At 37.7% G+C, this 26,884-nt stretch overlaps 1 pseudogene; it reads left to right on the top strand.

Moving 5' to 3' along the window:
* The first annotated feature begins 2,561 nt into the window (after nt 1-2,561).
* On the top strand, nt 2,562-23,659 carry LOC101424472 (succinate dehydrogenase cytochrome b560 subunit, mitochondrial-like; annotated as a pseudogene).
* Nucleotides 23,660-26,884: the final 3,225 nt, after the last annotated feature.

Raw genomic sequence — 26,884 nt, 5'->3', positions numbered from 1 at the left:
AGTGGGCCATGGGAGGACATACAACATCCGGCAATTGTCCCTGGGGCACCACCCAGGACAACTCCAAGTCCCGAGAATGCCTCCACATCTCTTCTCTTCCTCCCCTTCCCTGCACCCAGCAGCCACCATGGCCACTTTTTCCACATCAATGCCACATTTTCTCGATTATTAACCACAATAGTTCAATGAATAGAATATCATTAAGTCCACTCTGATCCTTACTGTATTCCTCCTTCCTGTGGACCTTGGCTTGGATGTGTCCATTCCACATCTATGTCAAGAGGGGGTTTAGATTCCAAATGGATATTGGATGCAATCCTCCTGCTTTCAGTTGTAGGCCCTCTAGGCTCCATGGTGTGGTGGTTGGCATTCTTCAACTCCATGTTAGCTGAGTGGAGTAAGTCCAATAAATCAGAGTGTAGGAGCTGAAGTCTGTTGAGGTCAGGGCCTGGCTATCATATTGTCAGTCCAGAGATTCAAATCCCTAGATATATCTTAAGCCCCAGCACCAGCTACAATTCCAGTAAAGTAGCATGAAAGCCTTGTGAAAAGAGATCCCATCTGAGTCCAGTTCGATCACACAGAAACACCAGCTCCAAAGAAGGGCCAACTGACATGGCAGTGAACCCCATCTGCCATGACCATAGAACCTGTGGGTCTCTTTAGCCCTCAAAAGAACCAATACCTGGGGTTGTATCTACTTTATCTGTCTCTGAGACTCTGCACAGGTGTGCATAAGGGCAATCCTTCTGACAACCTCCAGACTCTTTTTTAGAGATTCATAGCCATATAAACTCATTTGTCCTTTCCATTTCCCCCTTAATTTAGGTCAAACAGCATTTTAAACTCCTGTTATTATATGTAGATAGGGTTATTCTGCTGGTTCACGTTGAACATGTAATTCAAGGTCATTTTCTAGTTGCATCATCAGCTGGTACTTGGTAGTGATCCCTTGGTGCCAGGGAGGCTCATCCCTGGGTGTCATGTCCCACGCTGGGGGGAAGGCATTGCATTTATATGCTGAGTTTGGCTCCGAGACTGGATGCCAATTTCTTTTAAAATGAAATAAATAGAGGATAATGGGATAGGAGTAAATAAAAGTCTGCCCATGTTGATGGTCAGGGAAGACCACTTTTCCTCAGTCTGATGAAAAAGAAGGAGCCTGTTATGCAAAGGCCTGGAAGAAGGTGCTTTGGCAGAGTGGACAGAACATGCAAAGGCCCTGATACAGAAGAGAGCTTGAGCATATTTGGATGAATAAGTTCTTGTTTGTTCAAAAACAAGAAAAGGTTAATTATTTTTGTCATCAGATACTACCACTGCATACCACTACATGCGTGCTTAAATAGGGCTATCTGATCTGCTTCCTTAAATATATTCTAAGTTTTCCAATGTGTCTTTTCCTTATCTCTCAAAGCACATGTACTAAGCTGTGTTCAGAAGCTGGAACTTCACAAATATAGGATAGAGACCCAGCTTAGCAAAATCAGTTTTAAAACAGTATATTAATAATTTTTTAAAATTCTGAGTCTAATATCATATAAGTCATTTAATATCTGAAAGAACCATGTTTAGTAAAATAACAGTGCCTTGTCTGGTAAACAGCAAATACATCCACCATTTGCTAAACGGCATTTCAATTGCCATAACACCTGCCAAACTCACAGCCAGGCAGACTGGCCATCGCACAGCCAACTGCTCACCTTTAATGTTCCAGCACAGAGTTATGAGACATCGTTTCCCCTTGAGGCATGACACCACTGGCTGGATTTAACACAATGACTTCTTACAAAGTGCTGTCCCTGAAGGCAAGGTTTGAACTCGGCAGCTGGCTCTAAATGAAGTTTATTCAGTGGGGTTACCATCGCTTTCACCTATTCATTCACAGTCAGGAATCTTAGCTCTTCAGGTTGTAGGCTTTGTTTCTTGAAACATGAAAAAAAAATTATACTCTTGATGATCATGACAACAGTGACAAGTGTTCACTCTTCATCTCAAATGTTTGCATGTAAGCCACGCTAAGTGCTCTGATTGCTTCCTTTTTATTTTTCTTCCTGTTTGCTTACTTGCAGTTTGGGGAAAAATACGTGTGTTAAATTTTTTGAGAACAAGAAAAATGAACCCAAGGAAAGAGGAAATGTTTTCTTCCATTGACCACTTCCTAACCTGGAGCTTTAAGACATTTCAAATATTGCTTCTCCCAATTGAAATCAATTTAAGTCCACACTACCAGTATTATTAAATATACATATATATATTTAATTTTCTGATTTTCCCAGAGCTTTGAAAAAAAGTGAAAGCAATGAAAGTGAGGAGAGAGAGGAATTTCAGGATAGAGAAGAAATATAGTTCATCATAATCATGATAGAAAAGACACAGGAATCAATATGCCACAGTGGCAGTAACAATTAAACAGACTTGAGACCCAGCTCCATCTCCACTGTCAACTACCTGCATAACCTTGAACGCCTTACACATACTGAGGCTCAATCCATTCATCTGTAAAGCGGGGATACTAAGACCTCTTTCGGAGTTGCTTCAAGAATGAAATGAAATAGATGATGCCATCACTTAGCATAGCATCAGATGCATTCAATAAACAGCAGCAGCAGCTGCTGGTGGTGGAGGTATTATTATAGAAGAGTGAGATATTAGAAGCCTGTCTTTTCCAAAATTTCCCTCCAACGTTTTGCTTGTTTTTATCATATATTAACCTACAATCATAGTATATCAGAGTTAAAAGGAAGCTTTAAGTTCAACTTCAACACCTTCTTTTTGTATTAATAAAACAAGGAAAATTAAGCAACTGGTCCAGGAAGATGAACCTGTGAGTCTGTAGATTACAGATGCCAGGCATTCCCTACTATATCAGGTTGCCTCTTAAACAGGGCCTGTGCAGAGAAGGCCTGGACACTTCCTTTTATTTTTTTATTTTTTTTATTTTTATGCTCCCTTTATAGTAAAACAAAATCACTATTGCAGGGTGGTGGGAATGTGGAGAAGCATGGAAAAAAATACAACTGGTGTGACCTATCAACTGTGCTTAAGAGCAACACCATAATATTCTTGCATCAATGCCAAAGATGTACTGTGTTGATAATGAGGGGTATGGAAAAAGTGTGCCAAATATACTTTATGGACCATGGTTGGTGGTAATAGTTTCATGATATTACCTAGTAATCTGTAACAAATATTCCACCACATTGGTGAAGGGGTGTTGTATGGGAATTCTACACATGTGCATGATTGTTTTGTAAGTTCACAACCTCTGTAATAAAATTATATTGAAAAAAAAAATAGGGTACATTGGGGGGGGGGAATAAACCACATGCTGGATATGGACTATAGTTAGTAGTAATATTGTGATAATATTCTTTTACAGTTTGTAACAAACGTTTCACAACAATGCAAGGTGTTGGTGATGGGGTGATGTGTGGGACCCCTGTATGAAGTTATGTATGTTTAATTGAAATTTCACAACTTTTACTATATACTTATTTTATGTATGTTCATGTGTAAATGATATACTTCAATAAAATTTTTTAAAAATATATGAAAAAAAAATCAAGAAATGCCAAAACAGGGTTAGGAAAATTGTAGTAGACTTAACAAAATAACAGGTTTAATGCCAAAAAATAAACTGCATTATCACTGTGCTACTCAAAAATAATTCTCAGGTTTAAAATATGGACTTTGGCTTCCAAGGTTCTACCCTTTAAGACATTCTTCTTTCAATTTGTCCCTTCTTTGTCCCTTTTTTAGTAGAGATTAGTTATCGTTCTGCTCATGCAAATCTCGCAAAACACTTGTTGGTTTTGGCGTATAGTTCACAGGGGTCCAATTCACCAGACGGAAGATCTTTCTGTAGATCCTTTCTGGTTAATTGTATTTTCAAATCCTGACTTCCATGGAAATTAAGTTCTGCCTTCCATTCAACATCTCTCTGCCACTTTAAAACAAGGATTGCCTTTCCTTCAGTTTCCAATAACACATTCATCATTTCCTTTTAAGGCCTCATCAGAAGTATTTTTAGCATCTATATTTTTACCAACAGCCCCTTCAAAGAAATCTAGGCCCTTTCTCTCAAACACCTCACAATTCTTCCAGCTTCTCTTCATTACCCAATTCCAAAGTCATTTCCACTTTTTTTTTTTTCTTTGGTATTTGCAATAGCAGCACCCAACTCTCCTGGTTATAAAATCTGTATTAGTCAGGGATCTCTAGGGGAACAGAAAAGATAGGAGGTGTATATATGTATACAGATTTTGAAAATATTATGAGTTTTATAATCAAAATTGGCTCACGTGATTGTGGGGATGGGCAAGTCCAAATTCTGTAAGGCAAGCCACACCTGGGAACTCTGATAAAGGTTTTTAAGGAATTTTCCAGGAGAAGCTGGCTGGCTGAAGTAGTGAGGGAAACTTTGCCTTCTGACTGCTGAAATGATTACTTCTCCTTTTAAGGTTTTCAACTGATTGAATGAGATGTCTCTCATTGTTGAAGGCAATCTCCTCAGTTGATTGTAGATGTAATCTCCCAAAGAAGCAATCAACATACTGATAATTTAAATCCATGAAATATCTTCACAGTAACAATTAAGTCAGTGCTTGCTTGACCAAATAACTGGGCACCATAACCTAGCCAAGTTGAAACATGAACTTAACCATCACAGGCAGCATCTTTTCATTCTGGGTCAAATATCCAATATTTCTCTATGGCCATTGTCTCTCCATCGTGCCAACACGCCTGTAACATAATATGAACCTCTTCCCAAATGGTTGCCTGTCCCCACCTGGTAATAGTTCCTGCCCTAAACTTACTAACTCAGTTTCTAAATAAACAATCTGCTAATTTAGAGGGTAGACGGAGAATTAATCTTGTATCAATAACACATCTTTTAAGTTCACTTTTTTCTTGATGTCATAACCTAGCCTTCATGCTACAGCAGAGGAAAATGGTGATGGAAAACTATAGTTTTACTGATTTAGGTAGTACAGAACAGAGTGCAGAGATGAAAGAACAGCTGGAAATTTTAAAGGAAAACCTAGGAGCAAGAAAATCACAGAATGAAAGCCAAAATCTGAGTATAAACTCTGCACAAATAACTGGCTGATAGCTAAAACGCATACCTGGGGTGTCAATGGAAAAAAAAAACAAACAGAAACCAGTGAAGAATCTGCTCTGAAAGCCAGGTCTATACCAGATAAGTTCTGTGTGTTTGCAACTTGTAAAACCTGAGTACATTGTCCAAACAAGCCCACCTCAGGTGGCAGAAACCTTTTTTGAAGCATCAGACAAGAGAGGTTGGCAGAGCAGATAGAAATTAGAGGGAAATCACTACATGTAAGAGAACCAATGAACGAACACCAAAATATGAGTATCACACTTGCCCAGATAGTTGGCTAACAAATTACACAAATGCAGGGGAGAACCCCAGAAATCTGAGAAATGCAAACTAAGACAAATAATGAAATACGACATTACCCCTATCAGTTTAGAAATGGTAAAAATAATAATAAAAATTCCAGTACGAAACTTTGAAAAACATGTGGATTAAGAGAATTTTTCAACTCTTCTCAATTTAGTTTAAAATGGAACTTCTTTGAAGAGCAATTTGGCAAGTTCTAGTAAAAATTTGAAGACATATATTCACTTCAACCACGCAATTCCTCTATAAATGTTTTGCCTAAAGAAAATTCCATATGTGAAGAAGGGAACATATGCAAGAATTTTAATTGCCACATTGTAGTATCAATGAATTGGAAACAAACTAAAACAAAAGAATGTAGAACTTTATTGTGGAAGAGAAATGAAGTGGGATTCTATATAACAATTAAAGTAAACAATTAAATGAATGAAGTATATTTATATTACCAACACTGGTAAATTTCCAAAAATAATGTTAATTGAAAAATGTAAATAGAATGTAGAGAGAGGTATGATACTGTTTATATAAAGTTAGTGACATGCAAACAATTATTTATTGCTTAGTTCAAAACCAAGTATACATACAGTTGTAAAATATGTTGAACATTCCCAATTTTTCTATTTTATGTAAAAATTTATATAAAATGGGGACCACCTTCCCTTGATTGGTAGGATTTTCCTATAATCCCACCTGGACTAGTTTCCTTTCTGTGAGTTGTTTTTTAGCTGCTGGTGATATTTGTTTAATATTTATGGTTCTATTCAAATTTCCCATTTTTTTTCAGTCAGTTTGGATGAGTTGTATTTTTCTAGGTAATTGATCATTTGATTCAAGTGTTTTAATTACTTAAAATCTCTATTTTCTAAGCAGTGCTGTATGGAGTTATATTATTCCTTTTATTTCTAATATATATGCATTCTCTTTTTTTTTTTTTACTTAATCAATCTTGTCAGAGAACAGTCTTTTCAAAGAGTGAGGTTTTCATCTTTGCTTTTCCTCTTGATTGTATCTTTGTGTTTTCTTTCACTAATTACTGTTTTCTTTATCATTCCCTTGTTTCACTTTCTCTAATTTTTATATATCAGTTCTTTTTCTCACCTAAGTCATATTTTTAGTTCATTAATTTTCAGTCTTTATTCTTTCTAAATCTGAGCACTTACAATTATACATTTGATCACTGAGAGAGTTGTGTTTAAAATCATTCACTATGATGAGTTTTTTAAAATTTCTTCCTCTAATTCTTAACAATTTTTGTATTACATGTTATTAGTATATACAAGCTTAAAATTGTTATATCTTCCTGGTGATCTGAAATTTTTTCATTATGTAATTGATCCTCATTACTGTAATATTGCTCTTTACCTTTCTTCATTTAATGTAATTAATTAAAATAAAGTAATTAAATTTAAATTTAATATGTAATAAAATTTACTTTTGTGTGATTTCATAGTTCTGTGAATATTAACACATATAACACATCTCTGCATAGTATAACCACCACCAAAATCAGCACACAAAAGAGCTATATCATCCCACAAAAAATCTCTCATGCTATCATTTTGTAATCATGCCCTTCCCATAACCCTATCTTTTGCAACCCTGAATCTATTCTCCATTGTTATAGTTTCATCTTTCCAAGAGTATCATATGAATGGAATCACAAAGTATGTACTCTTTGAAACTGGCTTTTCTCACTTTGTATCCCTTTGAGATCACCAAGTTGTTGCATGTATCAATAGTTCATTCCTTTTTATTGCTGAGAAATATTTCATTATATGGATATACCACAGATTCTTTATCCATTTATGTGATGAAAGATATTTGGGTTGTTTTAATTTAGGGCCAATTGTGGTGATTCTATAAAGTGTGAAATGGTATCTCATTGTGGTTTTGATCTGCATTTCCCTAATAGCTAAAGATGTTGAACATGTTTTCATGTGACTTCTGACCATTTGTATTTCTTCTTTGGAGAAATGTCTATTTAAGTCTTTTGCCCATTGTTTAACTGGGTTGCCTGTCTTTTTCTCATTGCATTGTATGATCTCTTGACATAACAATGAATATCAAACCCTTGTCAGATATATGGTTTCCAAATATTTTCTCCCATTAAGTAGGCTGCCCTTTTACTTTCTTGACAAGGTCCTTTGAAGAACAAAAGTGTTTAATTTTGATGACACCCCATTTATTTATTTTTTCCTTCATTGCTCATGCTTTGGCTGTGGCTGTAAGGCTTAAAAAATCACCACTAACAAGATCTTGAAGATGTTTCCCTACATTTTCTTCTAGAAGTTTTAAGGTTGTAGCTTTTATATTTATGTCCTTGATCCATTTTTAGTTAATTTTTGTATTAAGTGTGAGATAGGATTCCTCTTTCTTACTTTTAGATATGGCTATCCAGTTCTCCCAGCACCATTTAATGAATAGACTGTTCTGACCCAGCTGGGTGGGCTTGACGGCCTTATAAAAAATCACTTGCCTGTAGATGTGAGGGTTTATTTCTGAGTTCTTTATTTCATTTCAATGGTCAATATTACTATCTTTAACAATTACTATGCTGTTTTTACCACTGTACTAAGTAATATGCTTTAAAATCAGAAAATGAGAGTCCTCCAGCTTTGTTCTTTTTAAGATATTTTTGGCTATTTGGGACCCTTTACCCTTCCAAATAAATTTGGTAACTTGCTTCTCCATTTCTATGCAAAAAAAAAAAAAAAAAAAAAAAGCTGTTGTCATGTTTATTGAGATTGCATTGAATCTGTAAATCTGTTGGGTAGACTTGACATCTTAACTATATTTAGTCTTCCAATCCATGAACATGGAATGTACTTCCATGTATTTAGTCTTTCTTTGGGTTCTTTTGTCAAGGCTTCATAGTTTACTAAATACAGGTCCTTTATGCCCTTGGTTAATTTTAATCCTAAATATTTTATTCTTTTAACCACTATTATAAATGGACTTATTTTCTGACTTTATTCTCAGATTGCTCATCAGTAGTGTATAGAAATGCTCCTGACTTTTGTGTATTAATCTTGCATCCTACCACATTGCTGAACTCGTCTATTAGTTCTAGTAGCTGTATTGTGAATTTTTCAGGATTTTCTAGATATAGGATCATAGCCTCTGCAAGTAGTGACAGTTTTACTTCCTTTACTTTTTGGGTGAATTTTATTTCTTTATTTTGCTTATTTTCTCTAGCTAGAACTTCTAGCACAATATTGAATAGCAAGAGTAACTTTGTCTTTGGGCATCTTTGTCTTGTTCTTGATCTCAGAGAGAAGGCTTTCAATCTTTCATTGTTGAGTACAATACTATCTGTGGGTTTTTCATATATGTACTTTACCATATTGAGAAACCTTCCTGCTATTCCTATCTTTTGGAGTGTTCTAATCAAGAAAGGCCACTTTAGTCTATCAAATGCCTTTTGTGCATCAATCAAGAGGATCATGTGATTTTTTTCTTCTTCAATTTATCAATGCGGTTTATTACACTAACTGATTTTCTTGTGTTGAAGCACGCTTAAATTACCTGGGATAAAATCTGCTCAATTGAGGTTTATAATTCTTTTAATGTGTTTTTGGATTTGACTTGAAAGTATTTTGTTGAGGATTTTTGTAAATATATTCACTAAAGAAATAGGTCTGTAATTTTCTTTCTTCAGAGTAACTATATCTGGTTTTGGTATTAGAGTGATGTTGCCTTAATAGAACAAGGTTAGTAACATTCCATCCCATTCGATATTTTGGAAGAGATTGAGAAAGATTGATATATGATTGTCTTTGAATGATTGGTACAGCTTACCTAAAATCCATCTGCTCTTGAGCTTTTCATCCTTGGGAGGCTTTTGATAACTGTTTAAATCTCTTTACTTGAGATTGGTTTGTTGAGGACTTCTATTTCTTCTAGAGTCAGTCAGTGTGGGTTGTTTATGTGTTTCTAGGAATTTGTCCATTTTGTCTATGTTGTCTAGTTCTTTGGCATATAGTTGTTCATATTATCTTCTGATGATCTCTTTTATTTCTACAGGATCAGAGGTAATGCTTGCCTCTCATTTCTGGTTTTATTTGCATGTTCTCTCTATTTTTCTTTGTCAGTCTAGCTAAAGGTTTGTCCTTTTTGTTGAGCTTCTCAAATAACAAACTTTTCATTTTGTTGATTCTATTGTTTGTTTTTCATTCTCAAATTCATTTATTTCTGCTCTGATCTTTGTTATTTCTTTCCTACAACTTGGTTTGTGATTACTTTGCTATTCTTTTCTAGTTTCTCCAGGTGTGCAATTAGGTCTTTGATGTTAGCTCTTTCTTCTTTTTTTAACATGAGTACTGAGGGTGATAAATTTCCCTTTCAGCTGTATTCCATAGATTTTGATATTTTGTGTTCTTATTTTCATTCACCTCAAGATATTTACTTATTTCTCTTGCAATTTTTTCTTGACCCACTGATTTCCTGCATGTGCTGTTTTATTTCAATGTATTTGTGAATTTTCCCTTTTTCCAGCCATTATTCACTTCCAGTTTTGTTCCATTATGATCAAAGAAATTATTTTCTCTAATTTTAATCTTTTTACATTTATTGAGACCTGTCATGTGACCCAATGCTCTATGCTTGAGAAAGATCCATGAACACTTGAAAATAATGTATATCCTGCTTTTTTGGTGTGCAATGCTCTATGTCTGTTAGGTCTAGTTCATTTATCATATTATTCAAGCTCTCTGTTTCTTTATTTAACATCTAGTAGTTGTTCTATCCAATTCTCAGAGCAGTTTATTGACGTTTCCAACTATTATTGTAGAGACATCTATTTCTCCCTTCAGTTTTGCTAGTGTATCCCTCATGAGTCTTAAGGCACCCATATTATTTGCAAAAATGTTTGTAATAGTTATTTCTTCTTGGTGAATTGCCTCTTCTTAATATGTAATGGCCTTCATGTCTTATAGCAGTTTTGCATTTAAAATCTGCTTTGCCTTATATTAGTATCACTATTCCAGATCTTTTTTGATTATTATTTAAATGGAATATCTTTTTCCAACCTTGCACTGTCAGCCTGGTTGTATCCTTATGTCTGAGGTGAGTCTCTTGTAGACAGCATATAGATGGCTCTTTTTTTAAAAATCCATTCTCTCAGTCTATATCTTTTTATTGGGGAATTCAATCCATTAACTTTCAGTGTTATTACTGTAAAGGCATTATTTAATTTGTCCATTTTATCCTTTACCTTTTCATTGTCATATCTTTCTACTGTCTGTCTTTTTACCCTTAAAGTTACCTAATCTTCATTTCTCCACTCTTCTCCACATCTCTCACCCTTGTTTTTTCCTTTCAGCGTGCAGCACTCCCTTTAGTATGTCTTGTAAATCTGGCCTTTGGTAACACACTCTCTCAGTTTTTGTTTGTCTGTCAGGACTTCAAACTAACCCTCATTTTTGAAGGACAGTTTTGATGGATAAAGAATTCTTGGCTGGCAGTTTTCTTTTTCAGTACGTCAAATATATCATACCACTTTCTTCTCACCTCCACATTTTTTTGATGACAGATCAGCATTTACTCTATTGAGGTACCCTTCTATGTGATGCATTGCTTTTCTCTTGCTCGTTTTAGCCTCTCTTATCTCTGATATTTGTCATTCTGAATAACAGGTGTCTCAGACTTTGTCTATTCAGATTTATTGTGTCTGGGGTCTGTTGTCTTTCTTGGATATTGATATTTATGTCTTTCATAAGGGATGGGAAGTTTTTGATACTTATTTCCTCAAATATTCTTGCTGTTCCTTTTCTCTTCTCTTCCCTTCTGGGACATTGATAACATGTATGTTTCATGTTTCAAGTTATCATTCAATCCTTGAGACCCAATTTCATTTTTTCTATTCTTTTCTCTTTCTGCTCTCCATTCTTTTCAAGTTTAGATGCTCCGTCTTCAGTTTCTCTAACTCTGTTCTTCATCAGTTCAAGTCTGTTATATGCCTATAATGTACTTTTTGTAAGATTTATTTTATTTATTTCTCTCCCCATCCCTCCCCTTTGCCTGCTCTCTGTGTCCATTTGCTGTGTATTTTTCTGTGTCTGCTTGCACCCTTGGTGGCACCAGGAAACTGTGTCTCTTTTTTGTTGCATCAGCTTTCCATGTGCGCGGTGCCACTCCTAGGCAAGCTGCCCTTTTTAAATGTGAGCTGGCTCTCCTTGTGCATGGGGCACCCCCACATGGGTGCACCCCTACATGGCATGGCACTCCTTGCATGTGGCGCACTATGCATGGGCCAGCTCACCACATGGGTCAGGAGGCCCTGAGTATTGAACCCTGGACCCTCCCATATGGTAGGCAGATGCTCTATCAGTTGAGCTATGTCTGCTCCATTATAATGTATTTTTTTTTGAAAGGCAAAATTTTTTCTTTATTTTTTTAATGTTATATTAAAAAAATATGAGGTTCCCATATACCGCCCACCCCCCTCACCCCACTCCTCCCATAGCAACAACCTCCTCCATCATCATGGAACATTCATGGCACTTGGTGAATACATCTCTGAGCACTGCTGCACCACATGGTCAATGTTCCACATTATAGTTTACACTCTCCCCCAGTCCACCTAGTGGGTCATGGGAGGACATACAATGTCCAGTAACTGTCCCTGCAGTACCATCCAGCACAACTCCAAGTCCTGAAAATGCCCCCACATCACATCTCTTCTTCCCACGCCCTACCCTCAGCAGCTACCATGGCCACTTTCTCCACGTCAATGCTACATTTTCTTTGATTACTAATCACAATAGTTCATGTATAGAATATCAGTAAGTCCACTCTAATCCATACTCTATTCCTCAACTCTGTGGACCCTGGAATGTTTATGTCCACTCCACATCTATATCGAGTGGGAGCTTAGATTCCACATGGATGATGGATGCAATTCTCCTGCTTGTATTTGTAGGCACTCTTGGCTCCCTGGTGTGGTGGTTGACCTTCTTCACCTCCATGTTAGCTGAGTGGGGTAAGTCCAATAAACCAGAGTGTAGGAGTTGCAAGTCTGTTGAGTTTCAGGGCGTGGCTATCACATGGACAGTCCAGAGATTCAGGTCCCCTGAGGATACACTAAACCCCAGTTCCAACTACAGATCCGGTAAAAGTAACAGGAGAAGCTTGTGAACAAAGATCACATCTGAGTCCAACTCCATCACACTCAGGAACACAAACTCCAAAGTAGGGCCAACTGACATTGCACTGAACTCCATCTGCCATGACCATAGAACCTGTGGGTCTCTGTAGCCCTCAGAAGAACCAATACCTGGGCCTATAATGTATTTTTAATCTCATCCATTGTATCTTTAATTCCAATAAGCTCTGTTACTTTTTTTTGCAGACTTTCAACTTGTATTATGTTCACCCAGTGTCTTCTTAATATATTTATCTATTTAGTCATATTTTTCTCCAACTCCTTCAATTGTTTTAGAATATTTGTGTGATTATCATTGATTAGTTGTCTTAAATCCTGTGTCTCATCAGGATTTTTGGTTTGTTCCTAGGCCTTAGCATGACTTGTAATTTCTTGCTAATGTCTAGACATCTGAATATGTTGGTGAATTTATTCTGATGGTCAATTTTTCTCTCTTGTCTATTGGTTTTATTTCATGGCCCTTCTTTGATTTTTATTCAACATATTCTAAGTCTTTAAAACCACCAGCTTAAGTTATCAAAATCAGGCCTGGGACTCACTAATGGGATGTAGATCTGCTCTCAGGAATTTGGGACAAGAGACACCTAAAAGCACTTTTTCTTCTTGCAGTTTTCTGGCTGGCCAAGAGATGGTGCTCATCAACAAATCTTTCCATGGAACCTCCACTTACCAGTTACTCTGGTCATGCCAGAGCCAAGATTCAAAGTGGGTTTTACTGGTCAAATGCACTGAAGAGAAAACCATTCTCTGCCCTCCACCATATAAATCCCCCTTCTCAGGGAGGAAGACGTCTGTTTCCCTCTCACTTGGCTGCAGTGGGCCACAGATTTTATCAAAACTGTATGCCTTGAGGGAGAGGGATGGTTGCCCTTCCTGGCCCAGAGGATAGTAACTCATGGTTTCATTTCAGCTTCTTCGTCTTTCTGTTCCTTGCCCTCCTGAGATAAGTGCAGCACTCTCCTGGTCTGCAGATCCCCAGAGCTGGTGCCTCAGACAGCTTTTTGCCCTTCCTCAGTTTTATTGTATGAGAGAGTTGAGCCCTACCTCTTCCTATGCTATCTTCTTGAAAGTCCTGTATCCTTTTCTGTTGAAGTTTCTGTTCAAATCTTTTGCCCATTTTTAATTAAATGGTTTATTTTCTTACTGTTGTTTTGAGAGTTATTTATATATTCTGGATACAAGTCCTTTGTTGTATATGTGATTTGCAAATATTTTATGCCAATCTGTATTATCTTTTCCTTGGCTTAACAGTGTTATACACAGAGCAAAAGTTTTTCATTTAGATGAAGTCAAGTTTTTAAGTTTTCATTGTATGTGTCAAGCTTTTGGTGTCATCTAAGATCTCTTTGCCTAATCTCATGTGAAGAAGATTTTCTCTGTTTTCTTCTAAATTTTTATACTTTTATGTTTTTTATTTATATATGTGAACCATTTTAAGTTAATTTTTCATGGGTATAAGATTTAGGTTTTTGTTTTTAAATTTTTTGTTTTTAAATTCTCACCTTTGTCCAAAATCATTTGTCCATATACATGAGGGTCTATTTCTGGACTCTGCTCAATCCCACTGACCTATGTGTTTACTTCTTTGCCATGACACTTTATCTTGACTACCTTAGCCTATGTAGTATACCTTAAAATTGAGTAGTGTGATCTCCCAAACTTTGTTCTTCTTTCTCAAAATTGTTTGGACTATTCTAGTTCCCTTTCCTTTTCATATAGGTTTTAGAATTCATATTTATATGTACAAAAAATCCTACATACAAAGGAGGCTCCATAAGATTAAGTGCATATTTCTCATCTGAAACCATGGAGGCAAGAAGGCAGTGGTATGATAGTCAAGGTACTAAAAGAAAAAAATTTCCAACCAAGTATACTCTATCCAGCAAAGCTAGGATTCAAAAATGATGGAGAGTTCAGAATATTCACAGATAAACAGAAACTAAGAGAGTATGCTGATAAGAAACCTGCCCTTTAAGAAATACTAAAGGAAGTTCTGCAGAAGGAAAGAAAAAAACAGGAGAGACAGAGTTAGAGGAGATAGTAAGAACAACTGAAAAAACAAAAAGAGGGGAAGAAAAGCAAACAAAACATGACAAACACAAATCCAAAGAAAATATGGCTAATATAAGTAATTCCTTGAAAGTAATAACACTGAATGTCAATGGATTAAATTTACCTGTTAAGAGACACAGATTGGAAGATTGGATAAGGAAATATGACCCATCTATATGCTGTCTACAAGAAACACATCTTAAGCCAAGGGACATAAGGAGATTGAAAGTGAACAACTGGAAAACAATCTTACAGGCAAACAATAACCAAAACAGGCAGAAGTAGCTATATTAATATCAGACAAAATAAACTTTAAATGCAAAACTATTGTGAGAGACAAAGATGGACACTACATATTAGTGAAAGGGATAATCTTTCAAGAAGAAAGAACAATCATAAACATTTATGCCCCTAACAAGGGTGTCTCCAAATATGTGAGGCAAATACTGGAAAAAGTAAGTGAAGAAATAGATGCCTCTACAATTATAGTGGGAGAGTTTAATCCACCACCAAAGCTCAGAGATGTGTTCACCAAGTGCAGTGAGTGTCCCATGATGTTGGAGGAGGTTGTTGTGGGAGGAGTGGGGTGAGGGGGGTTTGGGGCATATAGGGACCTCATATTTTTTTAATGTAACAGTAAAAAATAAATAAAGACAAAAAAAATACACCACTATAACCATTGGACAGAACATCTCAAAAGAGAATCAATAAAGAAACAAAGACTTTGAATAATATATTAGAGGATCTGGACCTAATAGTCATATACACAACAACCCAAATACAGCGGGATATACATTCTTCTCAGGTGCACATGGATCATTCTCCAAAATAGACCATATGCTAGGCCACAAAGAAAGTGTCAATGAATTCAGAAAGATTGAAATCATACAAAATAATTTCTCTGATCACAGTGGAATGAAGCTGGAAAACTGCAAGGGCCAGAGACCCAGATTTGTCACCAAGATATGGATGTTAAACACAATATACTTAGAAAAACAGTGGGTCAAGGAGGAAATCTCAGTAGAAATTGATACCTTAAAACTAATGAAAATGATAACACAACATATCAAAACTTATGGGATGCAGCAAAAGCTGTACTGAGAGGGAAATCCTTAGTCATAAATTCATGCATTAAAAAAAAAGACAGAGCTAAAATTGAAGAACTAACTGCACACTTAGAGGAATTAGTAAAAAAGCAAGAAACTAAACCCAAAGGAAGAAGAAAGAAATAACAAAGATCAGAGCAGAACTAAATTAAATAGAAAATAAGAAAGCACTCAAAAAAATAAACAAAACAAAGAGCTAGTTCTTTGAGAAGATCAATAAAATTGACAAACCCTTAGCTAGACTAACAAAGAGAAAAAGAGAGAAGATCCAAATACACAAAATAAGAAATGAGAAAGGGGATATCACCACTGACCCCACAGAAATAAAGACTATCATAAGAGCATACTTTGAAAAACTATATTCCAACAAGAAAGACAATTTAGAGGAAATGGACAAATTCCTAGAAACACATAAGCAACCTATATTGATGATCTCAAGAAACCAATCACAAGTAAAGAGATAGAATCAGTCATTAAAACCTCCCAACTAAGAAGCAGCTTCACAGGTGAATTCTACCAAATATCCCAGAAAGAACTAAAACCAATCTTGCTTAAACTCTTCCAAAAAATAGAAATGGAAGGAACATTGCCTAACTCATTCTATGATGCCAACATGACCCTAATACCAAAGCCAAACAAAGGCACCACAAGAAAGGAAAATTACAGACCAATCTCTCTAATGAACCTAGATGTGAAAATCTCAACAAAATACTTTCTAATTGTATTCAACAACACATTAAGCAAATTATACACCATGACAAGTGGGTTTCATTCCTGGTATGCAAGGATGGTTCAATTAATGTAATACACCACATGAACAGATTGAAGGGGAGAAAAATCACATGATCATATTTATAAATGCAGAAAAAGCATTTGACAAAATACAGCACCCTTTCTTGATAAAAAAACACTGCAAAAGATAGGAATAGAAGGAAATTTTCTGAACATGATAAAGCGTGTATATGAAAAACCCACAGCTAACACCATTCACAATGGTGAAATCCTAAAATCTTTCCCTCTAAGATCAGGAACAAGCCAAGGATGCCCACTACCACCCCTTCTATTCAAAATTGTGTTAGAAGTACTTGCTCGAGCACTGATGTAAGGGCCAGATATAAAAGGTATCCAGATTGGAAAGGAAGAAGTCAAAATTTCACTATCTGCAGATGACATGATTCTATACATAGAAAACCCTAAGAAGTCTACAACAAAGCTTCTAGAACTTATAAATGAGTTTAGTAAAGTCACAGGGTATAAGATCAGTGCACAAAAATGAGCAGCATTTCTGTACGTCTATGATGAGCAATCTGAGGAGGAAATCAAGAAACAAATACCATTTATAATAGTAAATTGAAAATCAAATACATAGGAATAAATTTAACTAAAGATGTTAAAGACATACACAGAAACTACACAACACTGTTCAAGGAAATCAAAGAAGACCTAAATAAATGGAAGAATATTCCCTGTTCATGGATAGGAAGACTAAATATTTTTAAAACGTCAATCCTACCAAAACTGATCTACAGATTCAATGCAATCCCAATAAAAATCAACACAGCATTTTTTAATGAACTAGAAAAACTAACTATGAAATTTGTTTGGATAGGAAAGCAGCCCCAAATAACCAAAGACATATTGAAAAAGAAAAATGAAATTGGAGGAATCACAGTACCTGACTTTAAAACATGCTACAAAGCCACAGTAGTAAAAATGGCATGGTATTGGCACAAGGATAGACACACTGACAATGGAACCGAATTAAGAGTTCTGATACAGAAACTAATATCTAGTCATATGATATTTGATAAGGCCACCAAACCCACTCAATTGGGAGAGAATGGCCTCTTCAACAAATGGTGCCTAGAGAACTGGATATCCATATGCAAAAGAATGAAAGAGGATTACCATCGCACACCTTATACAAAAATCAACTCAAGAAAGATCAAAGAACTAATATAAGAGCCAAGACCATAAAGACCTTGGAAAATAATGTAGAGAATCATCTACAAAACCATGTAATAGGAAATGGCTTCATGAACTTCACACCCAAAGCACGAGCAGTGAAAGAAAAAACAGATAAATGGGACCTCCTCAAAATTAAAGCCTTTTGTACCTCAAAGGAGTTTGTTCAAGAAAGTAAAAGACAGCCTACCAAATGGGAGAAAATATTGAGTAACCATATATCTGACAGCAGACTAATACCTGCGTATATAAAGAACTTCTATATCTCGGAAATAAAAAGATGACAGCCCATTTAACAATGGGCAAGAGATTTGAACAGAGGCTTCTCCAAAGAAGAAATACAAATGACTAAAAAGCACATGAAAAACTGCTCAAAATCACTAGCTATTAGGGAAATGCAAATCAAAACTACAATGAGATACCATCTTACTCCCATAAGACTGGCGGCTATTAAAGAAACAGAAGACTACAAGTGTTGGACAGGTTGTGGAGGAATGGGGAGGACTCATCCACTGCTGGTGGGAATGCAGAAGGATCCAGCCATTCTGGAGGACAGTTTCCTGGTTTCTCAAAAAGCTAGCTATAGATTTGCCATATGACTCAGCAATTCCACTGCTGAGTATATATGCAGAAGAACTGAAAACAAGGACACAAACCAATATGCACACCGGTGTTCATAGCAGCATTATTCACTATTGCCAAAAGTTGGAATCAACCCAAATGCCCATCAACAGATGAATAGATAAATAAAATGTGGAATATACATACAATGGAATACTACTCAGCTGTAAGAAGGAATACAGTACAAATACCCGGGATAACATGGATGAATCTTGAGGACCTTATGTTGAGTGAAGCAAGCCAGGCATTGAAGGACAAATACTATGTGACCACTCTGATATGAAATAAGCAAACCAATCTGTCTCAGAGACCTAGAGACTGGATGATAGGCTTAAAGTTGTGGGGGGAGGAGAGGAAGTTGCAAGCTGATGCCTATGTGGGTGAAATCTATGATAAGCTGGAGGTAAGTATTTGTACAGGCAAGGGATAAGATGCGGGCATAGGGATACTTTTGGGTGGGGCTATGTGGGCTTGAGGGGGGCTAGGATTGGGAAGATGGGTCAGATGGCCCAAAGAATTGGGGGGACGGCTGGGGGGAACAGTTGAACATGGGAGATTGTCAGGTATGTGGTTGGAACTATTATGTTGAGAAAACTCTTTTTAGAAAATATAATAAGGAAGGATTACCTGTTTAAGATGCTTAAGGGTGGTTATCTGGCACAGGGGCAGGCTTCTAGGGAGTGTGTGAGTGTGCATTTTGTCATAGTGTGTTATATCATTGGGTGGAGACCATACAATGAGTGTGAAGGTACTTCCACATCCTGGGGAGGCCTGATATTCTCAAACAGAGGGAATTGTGTCTCTCAAGAGAATTGGTGGCTCCCAATGGGTTAGGGTAGTCTAGTATGTCAAGCCCTCAGCATTGCTGCAAGTATCTGTAAATCTGGTCCTTCAAGTAGTGAAGATTGATTGTCACTGTGGGCCCTGAGGGGAGGGGGAGAGAAGTACAGAATATATGGAAGCAGGGTAAATGGGGGGCAATGGAAGTGCTCCACATGATCATGCAATGATGGATATAGGACATGCTAAATTACACCAAAAATGTATGAAAGTCTATAAGCTAAAATGTAAACCATAATGTAAAACATAAGGAAACTAAAATTTTAGAAAATTGTACAGTCTAAAATATAAACCATAATGTAAACTAAAATGGAACCATGTTTGATAGCTATGTTTCAATATCTGTACCTCAGCTGCAGCAAATATAACATCCACATGTAAAAAGGTCATTGCTGGGGAAGGGGGAAAGGGTGTCCCCTGCTCCCACCCTGCTTTTCGCTTCCTTGTACTTTACCCGCCTGTTCTTCGAAATCTCTCTGTATTATGGCCCTTCTCAGCAGCAGCTTATGCTGCTGCCTCCCTCCGCCCCTCCTCCCAGCCACTGTTATCTCCCCCCTCCCAGCCGATCGCTGTTCTCCCCGCCTCATTTCAACCGCCCTCATCCCGTATCCGCCCCGGCACAACCTCTGAAACAACCCCCCTTGCCATCAATGGCTTACGCCCTAAACCGCAGGTCCGCCCTTGCCTCTGCAGCCAATCCCCAGCTGCCCCGCGGACATGCCCCTCCCACAACCTCCCCGCCTCCACGAGACTATAAAACCCCATGTACTTCCCTAATAAAATCAGACCTGCGCATAGACCTCGTCTCCGTGGTTTTCTTCCATCAAACCGCGCGTCCCCACCAAGCCTTGAGCCGCCCGCTGCCGCCCCAGTCCGGCCGTGGGCTCGGCCCGACTCCCGGCAGTGACCCGCCCGCGTGGCAGCGACCCGCCCGCGGTACCGCAGCGGCAGCCACAAAGGGCTTGATGTTGAATATATGGGAGTCCCTATATTGTATATGTGAATTACTGTGATCTAAAAATTTTGAAAACAAAATTAAAAATTAGGGGGAAAAAAGGATGTAGACAAACTCAGGAAGAAATGAAAGCAATTGCCTTGCCATTGTACTTACTGGGCAACACCCATTACAGTGATGAAAGTCAAAATGTCAAAAACAATGCTTTATAATTTTTTTTAAAGATTTATTTTTTATTCATTTCTCTCCCCTTTCCCCCCTCCCCACCCCAGTTGTCTGCTCTCTGTGTCCATTTGCTGCGTGCTCCTCCTTTGTCCACTCCTGTTATTGTCAGCAACATGGGAATCTGTGTCTCTCTTTGTTGCGTCATCCTGCTGCACCAGCCCTCCCTGTGTGCTGCTCCACTCCCGGGCAGGTTGAACTTTCCTTCGCGCTGGGCGACTCTCCCTACGGGGCGCACTCCCTGCACGTGCCCCCCGCCCCCACGCGGGTGCACCCCTGCGTGGCACGGCACTCCCTGTGTGCATTAGCACCACGCATGGCCAGCTCCACATGGATCAAGGAGGCCTGGGGTTTGAACCCCAGACCTCCCATGTGGTAGAAAGATGCCCCATCCACTGGGCCAAGTCCGCTTCCCCTATAATTTTTTATACCCAAATTTATTTTTACTTTATTTTAGTTTTTCTAAATTAGTACATATTCCATTTCTGATCTTTAAACCCATCACTATATTTCATTTTCCTATTAATTGAATTTGGCAATATATTAGGTGTCATTTTTTAAGAAGTTTTGGACCACAGAGAGGTTCAGCTATGGCAGGGGAGGAAAACTGATGTGGAGTGTTATTGATGGGAGGCACATGGTTGGGAGGGAGTTCCCCAGGGCATGTATATAGGGCACATAAAAATGTTCAGATATATGTTGGGTATTTTCATAGTAGTTACAGTTACAAATGACAACTGAGGGTGTGCTGAGTTCCTACTCAGGGGAGCTCTGTCACATTCCCAAATAGAACAGCAAAAATTCCCCAAGTGCAATGGTAAAGACCAGCGAAGAAGGATGGTCCAATGATGAGCCCTTGATACTGATGATTATGCTATGATCCTGTGTGCCTAAAACATGAACTAGGCACAGAGCTGCAGGGTGCATAAAAGTTACCTCCTGAGAGCCTGCATGTTGCTCAAATATGGCCACTCTCTAAGCCAAATTCAGCAAGTAAATACATTACCTTCCCTCCAGCATGGGACACGACTACTTGGGATGAGTCTCCCTGGCACCGATGGTTTACTACCAATCACTAACTGGCAATCAACTAGAAAAAGCTCTTGAATAAAAGGGTCAACTCAGACCAGCAGAATATCTCAGTCTACATGTAGGATCATGTGTTAAAAACTGCTTTTTGACTTTAAATAAAAGGGGAAAGTAGCAAAGGTAAATGAGTTTATATGGCTAAGAGTCTTCAAAAAAGAGTCGGCAGGTCATCAGAGGGTTCATGTTTATGCATGCCTCGGCAGTACCCCAGAGGCAGCCAAAGTAGATACAGCCCCAGGTACTGATTATCCTGAGGGCTAAGGAGACACACAGGTTCTATGGTCATGGCAGTTGGCTCTGGAGTTCAGTGCCTTGTCAGTGGGCCCTACTTTGGAATTTGTTTTCCTGAGTGTGATGGAGTTGGACTCAGATGTGACCTTTCCACACATGCCTCTTCTGTCACTTTTACTGAAACTGTGGTTGACGCTAGGGTTGGTGTATACTCAGGAGATTTAAATCTCTGGACTGTCCATGTACCAGCTGGGCCCTGAGCCTCAGCAGAGTTACAGCTCCTACTCTCTAGTTTTTTGGACTTACCCAGGTCAGCTAACAGGGAGGCGAAGATGGTCAACCACCACACCAGGGCATCAAGAGTGTCTACAACTGCAAGCAGGAGAATTGCGTCCATCATCCATGTGGAATCTAAGCCCCCTCTTGATATAGAGGTAGAGTGGATATCACCATCCCAGGGTCCACAGGATGGAGGAATAAACTATATATTAGAGTGGACTTACTGATACTCTACTATAGAACTATTGTGACTAATAGTTGAAGAAACTGTAGCATTGATGTGGAGAAAGTGGCCACAGTAGTTGCTGAGGGCAGGGAGAGGGAAGAAGAGATGTGATGCGGGGGCATTTTCTGGACTTGCAGTTGTCCTAAATGATATCAGGGAAAGTTGCTGGACATTATATATCCTGCCATATCCCACTGAATGTACTGGAGGAGAGTGTAAACTACAATGTAAACTATTATCCATGTAGTACAGCAGTGCTCCAAAATGTATTCACCAAATGCTATGAATGTGCCATGATGAAAAAGGTTGTTGATGTGGGGGGAGTGACGTGGGGGAGGTGGAGGCTATATGGGAACCTCTTATATTTTTTAATGTAACATTTTTTGTGATCTATGTATCTTTAAAAAAAACTAAGAAACAATGGGTGTGAGGGGGTGGGAATGGGGTATATGGGAACCTCTTATGTTTTTTAATGTAAAGTTTTGTGTGATCTTTTAACTTTAAAAAAGATAATTAAAAAACAAAATAAATTAAAAACTAAAAAAAATTACATGAAATCTTTAGATCAATTTGGAAGAACTGACACCTTCGCCCTGTTGAAGGTGTCACTTCCAATCCATAAAGTTTGTGTCTGTCCATTTATTTAGGTCTCGTTAGATTTCTTTCACCAACAATTTGTAGTTTTAAATATACAGATCCAGAATCTGTATTGATCGATTTATACTTAAGTATTTCTAAACTATTGTAAATGGTAGTTTTAAGATTTCTGCTTTGCAGTTGTTTATTAATAGGAGTGAGGACACTCCATCCAGTCTGGAACTCAAGGTGGATGCTCTGCTGCTGAGACATGTTGGACATCATTGCATCTATGCCCACCTTAGTCCTCAGCTTTATATCAGAAATGCTATTGCTATAGGAACTACAACCAAAGGAGAGATGGAGCAGTTCTGGACCAAGAACTTACGTTCAAACTATCCTTTGTCTCCTCACCTCACCATCTACAGGGGGTCTCTTTTTTTTTTATGATTGATTTATTTATTCTCCCCATCCCATCCCCCTCATTGTCTGCTCTCTGTGTCCATTCACTGTGTGTTCTTCTGTGTCTGCTTGCATTCTCACTAGGCAGCTCCAGGAACCAACCCTGGGACCTTCCAGGGTGGTTAATGTCTGCTTTTCACTGTAGCACTAGTATTCCCTTGAGTACAGAGGTCACTCATTCTGGCTTGTCAGCCCTGATTCTCCCTGGGAACTGTGAGTCTTATTTGGAACTCATTAAGTCCCTATGCACAGGCCAGCACTGATCTACACAACTATGTTTTTGCTTGACTTTCCTCTCACACATAATGCCTTGAATGAAATCCAACAGTTGTCATGGGGCCTAGGAAAACGCTCAAAAATTCCCCAGCTATACCAGTCCAGAGTGGTTGTCTTGGTTCTCACTGTATTATCTTCTGCAGGACTGGCAGCCATAAAGAGAGAATAGGTTCTCAAAATCATCTTCCTACAAATTAGTACATTGAACATTTTTCCTGTTTGTCACTCTTACCTCCAATCAGGGCAAAAGTATTTATCCCTGATGTCTTTAGACACTTTTGTATTCACAGTTTCCCTTGGAAATCAGTAGCAATATAATACCTTATAACGAACCATAAAAAATTGTATAGGATTGATATTTGTGCATTTGTCTTATATTCTGTGATCTTGATAAAGCTCACATATTAGTTTTAGGAGATATTTTAATTCCTTTTAAAATTTTTCATATAGACAATCATGTGATCTGTGAACAGGGGCAATTTTATATTTTCCTATCCAATCTGTATGCTTTTTCCCTCTTGCCTTATTACACTGAAGTACAGTGTTGGACTTGCAGTACAGTGTTGAATGGCAGTGCTTGCCTTGTTCCTAATCCTTGGAATAATGCATTCAGTTTTTCACCATTAAGCATAACATTAGCTTTAAGGGTTTTGTAGATGTCTTTCAAATTGAGGAAATTCTCTTCTAAGTGTGCTGAGAGTTTTTGTCATGAATTTATATGGAATTTTATCAGACGTTTTTCTGCATCAATTCATTTGATCATGTGGTGTTTCTTCTTTAGTTATCAATATGGTATTTTACATTTATTAATTTTGAAACATTGAATAAGCCTTGCATTTACAGAATGAATCACACCTGGTGTTGGTATATGACTCTCTTTTTTTTGTCTTTATTTTTTTTAATGTTACATTCAAAAAATATGAAGTCCCCATATACCCCCCACCCCCCTAACCCCACTCCTCCCATATCAAAAATCTCTTTCATCATCATGGGGTATTCTTTGCATTCGGTGAATACATTTTTGAGCACTGTTGCATCACATGGGTAATGGTTTACATTATATGATTCCTTTTATATATTGCTGAATTCGGTCTGCTAATATTTTGTTGACGTTTTCTGCATCTACATCTGAGGGATGTCAGTCTATGGTTTCTATTATTATTGTCATTTGTATTATCTTTGTCTGGCCTTGATATCAGGGTTAAGCTGTCCTCAAAATGGGTTGAGAATTCTTCCTTTCTCTTCTATTTTCCAGAAGAGATTGTTTAAAAATGATGTCAACATTTTTGCTTTCAGCTTTGAATTACATTTTGAAGAATTCCATAGGTGAAGAATGGCCTATTATCTTCATATAGATATGTTTCTGCTGCTCTCCCATCATTCCTGACATAGCAGATTATCTCTTGCTATCATCCCTTCTATCTGACCAATTTCCTTTAAGCAATTCTTTTAGAGCAGATCTGCTTGCTCGAAACTTTCTTTGTTTTTCTTTATCTGAGGTTGTTTTTCTTTTTCCTTCATTCTTGAAAATGTCTTGCTAGATACAGAATTTTAGATTGAGAGCCCTTTTCTTTCAGTGCTCTAAATATATTGTACCACTTCATTCTGCCTACTCTTGCTTTCTAATGAGAAATCCACCATCATTTGAAATTACTTTTCCCTATAGTAACACATCATTTTTCTCTGGTTGCTTTCAAGATTTTTTCTCTTCATCTTCAGTTTTCAGCAGTTTGATTATTATGTATCTGGGCAAGTATTATTTTGTGTTTATCCTGTTTAGAATTTGCTGAGTTTCTTGAATCTGTAGTTTTATGTCTTTCACCAAATTTGATAGGTTTTCAACCATTATTTCTTCAAATTTTTTTTTTCTGTTCTGTACTCTTTCTCCTCTCTTTCTGATACTCTGATAACATGAGAGTTAGCCCTTTTCATATTGTATTGTTCTCTCCTTTTTTCAATTTTTTTTCTCTATCGTTCAGATTGGATAGTTTATTTTGCTCTATCTTAAGTTCACTGATTCTTTCGTCTGTCATCTCCATTCTAATATGGGGCACATCCAATAAGTTATTTGGTTTTTTTTTCAGTTATGCTTATGTAACTAGTTCTAAAATTTCCATTTGGTTCGTCTTTATACCTTGTTTTACTTTGCTATAAATTTCTATCTTTCCATTCATTTCAAGAATGTTTCCCCTTATTTATTCAAGCATTTTTCTGATAGTTGCTTTAAAGTCTTTGTCAGACAATTCCAACATTTTTGTTTTCTTGGCAAGGGCATCTGTTTGTAATTTCCCATGTAAATTGACATTTTCCTGGTTTTTCATATGCCAGGTACTTTGGATTGTACCCTGGACATTTTGAATATTATGTTGGAGGATTCTGAGACTTGTTTAAATCCTGTGGGGAATTTTGATGCTTTTGTTTGGGCAGGCAATTGGCCATGTTATGCTTCCAAAGTTCAGTTTCTGTAGCCTTCATAGTACTATTCAGATCTGTTCTGCACGTGCATCTCCCATCAGCCTGGGATTTCAGTGGTGATCTATCCCGTAGCCCAGTTAGATCAAGGTTTGGGCAGCCTGGATAACAGCCACTTAAATATTTTGTCCCTTTCCTAAATTCCTCCCTTTCCACAATCTCCTGAATACTTTCTTGTTCCCTTCTGCTCCCCTTTTCTTGCCTTCTGTCCAGAAAGCTGAGGCTTCATTTCCCCTGCTCTGCTATGCACTTCCCATGCCTGTGTCCCTTTTGGGGCCAAACAGTGTGAGGACAGAAAGAGAAAAAGTAACAGGGGTTCAGTCTGCTCTCTTAGGACCCCTGATTCTCCATCAGAGGGGAAGATTCCTCTTCCTCAGAGTTTTATGCTCCTACCAGTCCCTGTTCCCCGTGCCACAGCCACCTTCAGGGTGGATTGCTTGGAGGATGGAGTGCTAGAGAAAGGAGAAAAAAACATGTGATTTCCACATGACTCTGAGCATTAGAAGATTTCTTTCCCATCCATTGATCTAGAACTAACACAGAACTATGGGCTTCTCCTGGATATATGTCTCTATCTCTCTTTCTCCTCCCTCATCTCTATGCATCTTCATGTCACTTTTGAAAAGTTTCTCCAGATATAATTTCCATTAATAGTTTTCTCTCTGACTAACTATAATCTGCTCTTTAATCCATTCAATGAGTGTGACCCTCACTCACAGTAAATTTTTTTTTGTATAATTATGGATTGTGAACTCCATGTTCTGTGAAACTTTATCTGTAGGAATCCTGAATGACAGAATTAAGAAAGTATCCCAAATCTCTCTCAGTTTTTTCAAGAGGCTTTAAAAAGAGAGAGAGAGAAAAAAATATCCCTACGTGTCCCTATGTGGGACAGATATTAATCTTTGAGATGAGAAATAAG

The sequence above is a fragment of the Dasypus novemcinctus genome, chromosome 14 (assembly GCF_030445035.2).
Source record: "Dasypus novemcinctus isolate mDasNov1 chromosome 14, mDasNov1.1.hap2, whole genome shotgun sequence".
Taxonomy (NCBI): domain Eukaryota; kingdom Metazoa; phylum Chordata; class Mammalia; order Cingulata; family Dasypodidae; genus Dasypus; species Dasypus novemcinctus.
This window is presented reverse-complemented; position numbering and strand designations above follow the sequence as displayed.